Source organism: Marmota marmota, unplaced genomic scaffold (assembly GCF_001458135.2).
Source record: "Marmota marmota marmota unplaced genomic scaffold, marMar, whole genome shotgun sequence".
NCBI classification, from domain to species: domain Eukaryota; kingdom Metazoa; phylum Chordata; class Mammalia; order Rodentia; family Sciuridae; genus Marmota; species Marmota marmota.
The window spans coordinates 1,012,692-1,024,728 of record NW_026000140.1 but is presented as its reverse complement, the minus strand read 5'-3'; the positions used below and the strand labels follow the sequence as shown (position 1 = coordinate 1,024,728).

Genomic DNA, 12,037 nt, shown 5'->3' with positions numbered 1-12,037 from the left:
ATAAATAGATAAGTAAATGTTATTTGTTATTGTTCTTATTAGTGCTTCTCAATATTTGCTTTATTATTCATCACTGACAAGTTTTCTCATGATTTCTGGGTACTAGGGATTGAACTCAGGGACAATTGACCATTGAACCACATCCCCAGCCCTGTTTTGTATTTTATTTAGAGATAGGCTCTCACTGAGTTACTTAGTTGCTGAGGCTTGCTTTGAATTTTCGATCCTCCTGCCTCAGCATGTGCCTCCATGCCCAGCTTGAGCAATTCTAAACAATTGATGTTATATTAAATGTTGAAGACTCAGTATACCAAATACTGAGATAAGCAGAGACAACAAGAGAGGAAGAGTGATAATGAAAGTATCATATATACACAGAGTCAGGAAGATAGGCAGAGACTTAAAAAAAAAAAAGAAGACAACAACAGAGATTGCTCTAACTATATTTATGCCTAACTACTTCTGATCCAGGTACAATCTTCAATCTTCCATGTTATTTCTGGGTTAATTTTCCCCGATTTATTCATGATTATATCACACCCTTGGAGTTTTCCTAGGAGCTATAGAACAAAAATGTATGATTCTTAGCTTGGCATACAAGTCACTTCTTCCTCCTGTTTTTCTCAACACAGCACCACATAATTTTCCCTGATATCTGACACTCATGTCATAGTGCTCCATTTCCCTTTCCAGATTCTTCAGATCTTTCTACATATTTGTCTGTCTACACATGTGTGGTTTACTGAACCTAAAATTTCTCTTCATTTCTTCTACATGAACACTTCTCCACATCATTTAAGAGCCAACTCAAAAATCCCCTTTATGAAACTTTCCCCTTCTCTCTCAGCAGTCAAGCTTTTCTGTCTTGGTGGTAACATTCACCACATAGTTTATGTTTCCAATTTTTGTGGCACCATTAGTGGCTAGCACAGTGCTAGGGCCTAGAAGTTTCCAAAATATGTTAGTTGAATGAATTAAGACCAATCACATAAACTTACTTGAATTGAATTCTTAGAATAAGTGGTTATGGGCAGGAAGTATGGGATCATGCACACTTTGCTGGTTATATAAAATAAAGTTAGGTTACTGCTTACCCAAACTTCTCCCCCCCTTTTTTTTTGGTACCAGAAATTGAACCCAGGGTCACTTAACCAATGAGCAATATCCCAACCCTTTATTTATATATAAGGGTTGAGGATATTTTATAAAAAAACAAATATATATATATATATATATATATATATTATTTTGAGGCATCATCTTACTGAGTTGCTTAGGGCCTTGCTAAGTTGCTGGGGTTGGCTTTGAACTTGCGCCCAAGCCATTTTGATTACAGGTGTGCACTACTGCACCTGGCTCAAACTTCTGCCTTGTGACAACAAATATCAAGTTCTAGATTACAGCTTTAAGTCAGTGTCTGTTAGTGTCCAATGGTTGTTTTTAATAGTATACATTTTTTACCAGCTTTGTTTTCCTTTCCAATGATTTCAGAAATTATGCATTTTAAGTCATTAATAACTTAAAAAATATTGAGCATGCATTTTTGTCAGTACTGTAGGGCTTGGGGACACTAAGGTAAACAAGATAAATAATAGGGTAGCAAATCTTCAAAATATTACCGAACTTTTTTTTCTTTTTCTTTTTTTTTACAATTGGGATAATAGGCAATAGTGTAAATGTAAGTAACTCTGAAAAAGCGCAGTAATACCTTCTATTTATTGAGGTATTTTTTTTGTGTGTGTATGTGTGTGTGTGTGTGTGTGTGTGTGTGTGTGCTGGGTATTGAACCCAAGGCCATATCCCAGCCTTTAATATTTTATTTAGAGATAGGGTCTTGCTGAGTTGCTTAGGGCCTCACTAAGATGCTGTGGCTGGCTTTGAACTCACAATCCTCCTGCCTCAGCCTCAGCCTCATAAACCACTGGGATTATAGGCATGTGCCACAGTGCCTGACCTTATTGAGGTCTTCATATGTGTAAATCACTGGTATAAGTTCTTTGCATGTTTAGTTTATTACTTCTGTTTGCCCTGAGTATTGAGTTCTATTATTATTGTTTTGTTTTGGCATAGAAAAATTAAGTAACAGGGCCACGGGTTGGCGAGGGCAGAATTTGAATTTAAACTACTGTGCTTTATTTCTGTTTAGTGCTTATATAAGAGAGAATATTTTCAAGTTCTAATGAAATCAAGTATGGAGTCCAGGTCAATTAAAAAAGTTTTTTCCCCACCAGAAAACACTAAAACCAAGAAGGTACTTCAGTATGTGGCAAATGTTAGCTCAGAAACCAGACTGAAAATGCTTTAGTCAGGAAGGCATCAGGCTGACTTCTAATTGTGAGCCTTGTTATCCTCTCTGGACCACCATAAGAAAGTTATTTAGCAATTGGGTTTTGAAAAAATGTATGTGTTTGACTAACTGTTCTTTAAGGATATTTCAGTTTTGAAATCATTGCATTCAAATGTCACTTCCTCAGGGAGATCTCCCTGACCAGTCCACATCTCTTTGTCTTCTCTCTTCTCTCACTGTGCTTTTTAGTTTTCGCCACAGAATTTATCATAACCTCACATTGTATTATAGATTTGATTTTTTTTTAAAAAAACTACTGTTTATATAATGCCTAGAATAATGCTTAGTATGTAGCATTTACTTGGATTTTTCCTGAGCAAATATGTCTTCCAGGAGAGTGAGATAGGTAACAACCCTCAGAACCCACATGGGATCTTTCACAAAAATATATGCTTGGAACTAATAATCCCCAAACTGTAGAAAAGTATGCAAAACATTTTTTTTTAGAATCTTCCATCAAAGGGAAAACTACATTTTGTGAACTTGGCTTGACAGAAGTTGACTTGGTATATTTGGCCATTGGACAGATCTAAATGAAAGCCTTAGAGAACGAAACAGAAAGTCAGTCTCTGTCAGTGTTTCTTTCTTTCTTTCTTCCTTCAGTTTTTCCCTATGAGTGGAGGAATAACAGTAGCCTGTCACACTAGAGGTGCTAAATTTCTGTCTTTTGGGGATCTGTCCTCCTTGTTTCGTGGAGGTTGCAAAGTCTTAGACAGTCATATAGGAATGATATCCAAAGTGTGCTAGACACATAACTCCAGGGTTGACCTTGTTTTAAATGCCAGTTTTCCCAAAACACATACTCAGCACCCATGCATTTCTAGTTTGTGAATAAATTAGAATGTAAATCCCCATCCACTCTAAAAAACTCACCTTCATTTCCTTTGTTGTGCTCACTGCAGCTTATCGTTAAGTCATTATCAAACTGGTTATTAGCTGGGTCTCTGGGTAGAAAGCTGCTGAACCTTAGGGGAAAGATGAAAGTACTGGGAGAGAACTGAAGCATCAGCAAAAGTTGTTTCGACAGACAGCTTGATAATGGTCATTTCTCAAAGCTAGAAGTTTTTGTTTCTAATGTCTGGCTTCTATGAAGTGTGGTTGCTGCTGTTTCTACTTTTCTCCAAGTCTGTAATGTTTATGGAAAAAAGAAGTTGTCTAAACTTCTGGTTTGGGCTCCCCATTGTAAAATGCATCACTGCTGTCTGTTGATGTCATTTGACAGATAGCCACATGCTGTTTACCACAGTCAACTTTTTAGTGCTGAGCAGTTTTGGATAGAAGAGGAACACACTTAGAAACTCAAAGCTTTAATGTGTTTGAGACTTATTTTTCTGAATATAATATTTCAAGTTCTAATAAAATGTAGACAGTAAGTCTAGGTTACTTTTAGTATTTGCTTCCTCTCATTTAATATCATATTAACACTAAATGGAGTTTGAAAACCATAGGGCAAGCTACAATTAAGCTAAGATCTTTCCATTATATCTTACTGTTTTTCGTCACAGATGTATCATAATACAGAATCTTCCAAAATAATATTTATAAGAATGCTTAAAGAATTATTAAAGTCTTGGCATTGGTCTCCTCAATCATAAGTGAGAAGATTAAATTAAATTAGTGTTTTCCCCAAGATTATTTATGTGTACAATCATAGTCATCTTTATGGTTATTGCCACATCCAGTTACAACCTAGATTATTTAATATTTTTCTTTCATAAAAACATTAAAAAACTTATTTCAAAAGGAACCTCTTCTTTAAATCTGTAAGTGGAAAACCAGTGTCATTTGTAAGTTAAAGAGGAGGTTGTGTATATGTTTCATAAAGATTATTTTCTTACTGGCTTAGTGATATACTCCTATAATCCCAGCTGCTTGGGAGCTTGAGGAAGGAGGACCACAAGATTGAGGCCAGCCTAGAAAACTTAGTAAGATCTTCTTTCAAAATAAAAAAAAAATATTGAAAAAGGGCAGGGGAAGTAGCTCAGTGGTAGACCACCCCTGTATTCAATCCCTAGTACCTACTCCCCACCCCCACAAAGATTATTCACACAGCTGATGGGTGTGCTGCACTTGATATTCTGGTATCATGGAGATGTTGTGTTAATCAGTCCATATTTGCTCTTCACCCTTTCCTTTCCAGAAGAGCCCAGAAAATATTCCTTTGTCAAAACATTAAGAAACAAAAATCTTTGTGGTCAGGTATAGAAGGATTTTCTTTGGATTTTCAAAGTGGGGAATAGGTAAGGAAAAATAGAGGTCAGATAGTTGGGCTTATCTCTTAAGGACAAGGAGGATGTTAAGTACCATAGAAGCCATAGGATGGAGTTTGTTTAACTGATGCAAAATATTTATTCCAGGTTAGTCATTTTATGCAGCAGTTTTCCCCCTCAATAGACTTATGCTAACCACATATTTTAAATTTATAGATAATGTTGTCAGAATAATATTTGAAATCTCACAGAAGTTTATATTTTACAATGCACCCTGATTATCAAGGCTGCAAGAATAACACAACATTTCCTATATCCAAATATTTCACAGCTATACCCAAAAAGGAAAAGGAAAAAAAAAAAAACCAAACCACTATGCTTTGTAAGGACTAAAGTTACCCAAGCAGCCCAAAATAAAACAAAATATCCAAATTATTAGCATTAATTTAATACAGTTATAACTTCAGTAGTCACTTTGTCTTTGACAATGATTGCTTAAGCACAGGGTTGAGTACTCTAAGGACTGGTTATAGAAGCTGTTGCTGCAGTGTCTCCTCCTCTATATACACTGTGTGGGTGCATTGAAAAAATCTTTCCCATCACATAAACTCTAATGAAGAACAAAAACAAAAGCTAAACAAACCTACTGCTCTTTCTTTGGGACATGATTATTTTCCTTGTACATGAAGTATTCAGCAACAAAAGAAAAAGTAAAGGAAAAGAACAATTTCTTTGTATATTCCCTAAACATACAAGACAAGTTTGCTGGGTCAGATTTACTGTGGCATTTACTCTGATTCCCTCTAGACCAGGTGTCATATTTATCATTTCCATGGTTGTCATTTATGTTCATTTTTATTATGTCTACTTCCGGGCATTGTCATCTGATGTTTCATTTGTTTCTATGTGTGAGACATCAAACTCTGCTTTATAGGTACTTCTCCAGGGGGAGAGCAGGCTGGAACTGCAGCTTTGCAAGAAGCCATTCTTTGCAAACACATTCTCTGGGAGAGGAAAGCAATTCTCATCATTTTCAGGATATTCCTGCCATCCCATTGCTTTCAATAACATGTGCTCTGCTTTTAGAGAGTATGACAGGATACCCCTTCCATGATGGAGAGAAAGACAGTTCTGAAGACAGCCTTCTTGTCCATTTTCTTTTGGTTCAGATATGCTGTTGTCCTTTAAATCCTCCAGCTTGCCTCAGCCTCTTTTCTTTGAGAAGTCTCCATTCTGGTCATCCTTGAGTCTTCAGGCACTCACTCTTCCTATTGGTGGTCTTGTGGGTCAACATGATCAGATGAGAAAGGGTGATCTTAATTGGAGGGGTGATATTAGAGGGAATCTCCTTGGAAATGGTTAGAACTATGCCATCAGCTAGTACCACTGCTTTGGTAGCAGACTGGATTGGTAAATGCAGACTTTGGGCTAGAGGAAAGGGATTCTTATTTGGGTTCCAGTCTGTTAGATTTCCGTGCATCAGGCTTAGAAGGAGGTGGTACAGGCATAGACCCTTGGAATCATGGTTGATGATTTGTTCCCATTTGCATGGTGAGATCTTGGTGAGGTGAATGTAGCAGAGAAGGCAGCATCAGGATTCTCTTTAGAAACTTTTTTGAAAACTAATGTCTTGGAGGGTTGCTTTGCACTATGTGATTGTTTCCATACTCCAGAAGGGGTCCCAATAGGTCTGTATGATTGACTCTGTTTGCCAGCTTCTGTCTTCAAAGAAGGAAATTTTTCCTCTTCTAACTGCAACTTTTCCTCCTTGTCTTCTTTCTTTTCTTCCCTAATCTCTGTAGGTGGGGTTTTCCTGAAAGGCACAGCCTTTCCAGGAAAGGAATCTACCATTCTAGTGTCAATGGTTCCCTGTGCCACCTCCACTATGCTGGCTCATTCCATCATGACTTTGGGAGGAACTGTGCCAACTAGAAAGGTTTCCTGTGATTTCAGGATATGCTCCCTTAGAGATACCAGAGTCTACAGAATTATGGTGGAACAGGGAGGGCTGGTGCCAGGAATCTCCTGTAGGTCATAGTGACTCATTGTTAAAAAAAGCTATTAAAAGAAATTGTGTGGATAGCTCACTCCAAATACACCTTCTTTTAAAAAAATTTGTTCTAATTAGTTATACATGACAATAGAAAGCATTTTATCACTCATACATAAATGGAGTATAACTTCTCATTCTTCTGGTTGTACATGATATAGGATTATACAGGTTGTGTAATCATATATGCACATAGGGTCATAATGACCAATTCATTCTATTATCCTTCCTGTTCCCATACCCTTTCCCCTCTGTTCACTCCTGTCTGTCTACCCAAAGTACCTCTATTGTTTCCTAGCCCCCTGCTCCCCGCGGCCCACTGCACCCCCACCTTATTGTGAATTAGCATCCACATATCAGAGAAAACATTTGGCCTCTGGTTCTTTGGGATTGACTTTATTTTGCTTAGCATGATGTTCTTAAGTTCCATATATGTACCAGCAAATGCCATGATTTCATTCTTCTTTAAGCTGAGTAATATTCCACTGTGTATACTACAGTCTCTTTATCCATTCATCTGTTGAAGGGCACCTAGGATGGTTCCATAGTTCAGCTATTGTGAATTGAGTTTCTGTGAACATTGATGTGGCTGCATCATTGCCGAATGCTGATTTTAAGTCCTTTGGGTATAGACCAAGGAGTAGGATAGCTGGGTCAAATGGTGGTTTCATTCCAAGTTTTCTGAGGACTCTCCGTATGCTTATCATACTAGCAATGTATGAGTGTATCTTTTCCCCCACATCATCACCAACATTTATTGTTGCTTGTATTCTTGATAATTGCCATTCTGACTGGAGTGACATGAAATCTTAGAGTAGTTTTGATTAGTGTTTCTCTAATTGCTGAAGATGTTGAACATTTTTTCATATATTTGTTGATTGATTGTATTTCTTCTTTGAAGTGTCTGTTCAGTTCCTTAGCCTATTTATTTATTGGGTTATATTTTTTTGGTGTTAATTTTTTGAGTTCTTTATATATCCTGGAGATTAATCCTCTATCTGAGGTGCATATGGTACAGCAAATCTACCTTCTTTTTGGGGTGGGTGCTCTCCACATTTTTCAAAGGGGGCTGGAGGTGACTTAACTGGCTGGAGTATTGCAAAATTTACCCAAACAGAAACAAAGTCATGCTATGACATTTAGGCCCATTGTCTGTTTTCAGCAAGGTGAGGCATCCAACCTCATGGACAAGATCCTAGAGTATAACCTCTGTTTTCTGAACTCCTTGAATCTACTACTTGGATATCCCATGACATTTTCATGTTTAAAAAGGTGCTGAAATAGTTTGGATGCTAATATGCCTTGTGATGAAACACAAAGAAGCCCTGCTTTATGTGGCTCTCACTCTTAGTCCCCTCAATAGCTTACCCTAAACCACACACTTCCAAAAGGGGTGGGAAACATAAAAGTATTTGTCACATTTGAAAAGTGGATTCAGGGAAAAGAACTATGTCTATGTTCACCTCATTCAACTTCCTTGAATAATGGCACCATGATGCTGCCTAAATAGGTAATGCATGGACATTTGCACAGTGAGTGCAAACTATAACAAGGTAATAGCAAGAAAGACAGGTGGCCTCATGTATGGACAAGTAGTGCCATTCAAGTAATAGTTCAAAAATATAATATTAAAACTCTAGAAAAGATCTTCTGAATAGTAAACTCCAGTGGCAAAACAACCACTCAACAAAGCTCTTAAAACACCAATGCTGTTACTCTTACACAACATGTGCAGATATGTTCATATTTGTCTTAATCTTTAAAATATGAAGATATAAGAAATCTTGTTTTAGAAAAGAACCAGACGGAAACTTGATACTTTCACCCCCACAGAATAGCAGGTTTCAAGGCATGTTTTCAGTATAAAGCTCCTAAATGTGTGTTCTATTTCTTTGGTCTTCACTATTTATAAATTCAGAACAAAATTTGAACAAGTAGAAAGATAGGGATTGAGGAGTAGTCAAGGAGAAAGATAGTTTCAAAGTGAGATTTTCTTATCTTCCGTTTTCTGTTTCACTTGTTTTATTTCTGTCCCAAACTGAATTCAGCTACTGGATGGTGGTATGAAAAATTTTCTACTGCTTGATAGAGAAGTCACTTTTAATTTTGGATCATTTTTTGACATTATTCAATTATTAAAAGATCACATGAATCTACCAATTGGGTGGTAGTGAGGCTATTGCCAAGGAAGAGATGTGGCATCTGAGGACATGTCCCCAACTTCTTGGCCCAGCAGAGGTGACTAGTCCCCATAAAGTAGTTCTTTCTGAACTAGGATGGAGTGATAATCAGGATATTTGACCAGTAGTGTTCTGTTTGGATCATTAGTTGGTCACAGGACTCTAGAAAAAAATGGATGAACAATCCGTTACAGTGCTGTTTGAGTTTAAAAAAATTCTAGGTTCACTGAACCTAATTCAAATTATCATAGTGGAATTCATAGTCTCTTATTCAATTTTCAGATCTGGAGTCCCTCAACTGGGGGATACCAGATCCCTATAAGGGAGGACCTTGTAATGTGGCCATATATGTGCATCACCAAATTTCCTGAAACTTTCTCTAGAGGGTCCTGAAAAAATTTACTAGGGATACAGTGTAGGGTGGGATGGGGAAGGAAAATACCCAGGCTTTCTGTGGGTTACTAGATAGTGGTTATGAATTTAAAAGCCTTTATAGTTTATTAATTAATGCTTATAGAAGTCATATTAGAGATGGAAATTTGGTTCTTATTCATCTAACAGTGGATCTTGTGGATCTATCATGTGGTAATTTCCCTAGTCCCAGAATGTATGGTAAGAATAGTTGTACCTACTAATTGGCAGGATTCCACAGTGATTCCTTCATCAGTTGAATGAAAGCTGTAGTGGGAAGGGACAAGTGGAAGGAGGCCCCTGGAACTATACTCCTTCTTCTTTGTTCCTAACAATGTAGTAAGTACTATGGGTGAAATGGGGAGATTAGTGTTAACATGGAAGACTTGAGAGATACAGTGAAATGTGTCCTAACACTTCCCCATTTAACTCATTATTTGGCTGGTAAAAAGCTAAATGGATTATGGGGTGTTAAATTGGAATATTTCAAACTCAATCAGGTAGTGTTGCCAGTTGCAGATGTATTTGCAGATGTAACCTTCTTGGAGCAAATAATGTAGCCCATGGCATTTGTATATATCTATTGATCTGGCAGATGCTTTTTTTTTTCTAATTCCAATCCACAATAAAAATCAGAAGCAGTTTGATTGTAAAGTATACAAACAATACCAGTTTTTAATGTTTTGCTTTAGGATTATATCAACTATCCTGCCGTTTGTCCTAATATGGTCCTGAGGGTACTTGATCATTTTTACATTCCAGAGGACATTCATGACTGTCCAGGCATTGAAGACTTAATGCAACAGGATTTGATTAACATGGAGTAAAAAGTCATAGGGTGGAACATAAATACTGTAAAAGTCTGTGGACTGTGATGGCATTTCTAGGGGTAGTTTGAGGCATACTGGGAGAGTGGAAGTTGTTGGCAAGTTGTTGTTTCTTATGTTATCCTATACAAAAAATGACGTGCAATGCTTCTTGGATTTCTCTGTGTTTTGAAAACAACATATATCACATACTATATAACTTGAAAGGCTGACAATTTTGAGTAGGATGTAAAGCATGAAAAAGATCCAGCCCAAGCTTTCCTATCACTTGAGCATTATGGCCCACAAGGCTCCAATTTGTTAGAAGTATCTGTAGCAGTATAGGATCTATGACAAACCATGAAAGGAGAATAACAACATAGAACTTTAAGGTTTTCTTTGTGAAAAGTAATTCTTGCTTTTTTTTTCTTATTAGACTCTAATAGAATAGAGACAATGGGAGGTCAAGTGATTTTTCCATCTGACATACCCATCTTGGACTAGTTGGTATATGATTCACTGAATCATAGTAAAAATGAACATAAATGACAACAGTGGAAATGATAAATATGACACCTGGTCTGTAGGGCATCATTAAATTGCAGAAGCAACTGTTCAGACTTCCACATTTTTTATTATTTATAATTTTGATGACTTTTCTTCAATCTACTCAGGTGTCACAGGAGTTTCATGAGACTAGAATAACCAGATAATAGGTTTGTCTTAGGTAGTACTAGTTTATACTTGTTGTCCAGCATAATCATTGATGACACTTCTTTTCATTGTCAAAAATGTCCCAGTAGAGAATAACTTATATGGCCACCCTTCCTGCAACCAGTTTATGCAGAGGAAAGAGTGTGTTCCTGTCTCATGGATTTCTGCCTGGGTAGTGTGGAATCAGCTGAAAGTGCAAAGTCAATGTACTCAAGGGGCAGAACTTTAAATGGTGTATCTTGTTTTTTAATTTTGTGTGGAAAGAGAGATGATCTGAGGTACAGAATTATACTCAAGCAGGGTACTCCATATCAGTCACCAGGGATTTGGAAAGAATAAAATTGGAAGATTGGTGGTAAGGAGGGTCCAGAAAAAAGTCTATTTGTATAGGCCTCTCAGGATGGGACATTGTATGAGGATATTTTTTTTCTCATGAAAATGTCTGCTAGAGGGAATGCTCAATAATTAAGATGTCTCTGATAGTGATATTTAGCCTCTTTCTCTGGCTACCTTGTTGTCTGTTCAATGTGCTAGTGTTTGAAATGACTGTGGTGTTGGGGAGAGAGATCATTCAAGGGCTCTATATGATACTACTCCTCACCAAAATTGATTTAGCTTTTACCACTGTTAGGCTCCCAGCCTACTAATAGCAGAAGCAAACTTTGGCCCTTGATATTACAACATTTGCCAGCATATGTGGTCTCACAAATGCATGATATGAATTATAAAGAAGGACCAAAAGGGCAATGTGTATAGTGTTCATGGAAAAACACAAATTCATTAGATTATGGGAATAATCCATTTTTGCTATGAAATGGATCAGCTGGAAAAGAAGGGCAGTGTTATGATTCAGTAATTTCATCTGTGTACTTTATTTCATATTATTCTTACATTAACCCTGTAAGCCAGATAGTAGCCCCCACTGTAGAAATCTCTCTCTCTCTCTCTCTCTCTCTCTCTCTCTCTCTCTCACACACACACACACACACACACACACACACACAGATTAAGTTTCACATCTAAAGGCTCATCGATTTTCAGGTGTGATGTCTAGGTTTGAACACAGATCTGTCAGTATATCTTTTACCATGTTTTTTTTTTTGGACACTGTTTGGAAGTCTAAAATGGGTCTAAGTGAGTATCTGTTGGCTACTATGGAAGTCATTCTCCTGCTTTTTCACCTTTGCTGGAGTCACCAAGATAGGTAAATTGAGTTTTTGTCTTCTGCATCTCTCTTCTAGCTCTAGTCGTGGGGAGAGCAGAGCCCTGCCTAAAAAGAGGAAGGCAGTAAGTTGTGGCAACATGCTCCTGCTAGGGTT

The 12,037-nt window shown here is 37.3% G+C and overlaps 1 pseudogene; it reads right to left on the bottom strand.

The window, feature by feature from the left end:
• Nucleotides 1-5,421: 5,421 nt before the first annotated feature.
• On the bottom strand, nt 5,422-7,746 carry LOC107158760 (annotated as a pseudogene).
• Between the last annotated feature and the right edge of the window lie 4,291 nt (nt 7,747-12,037).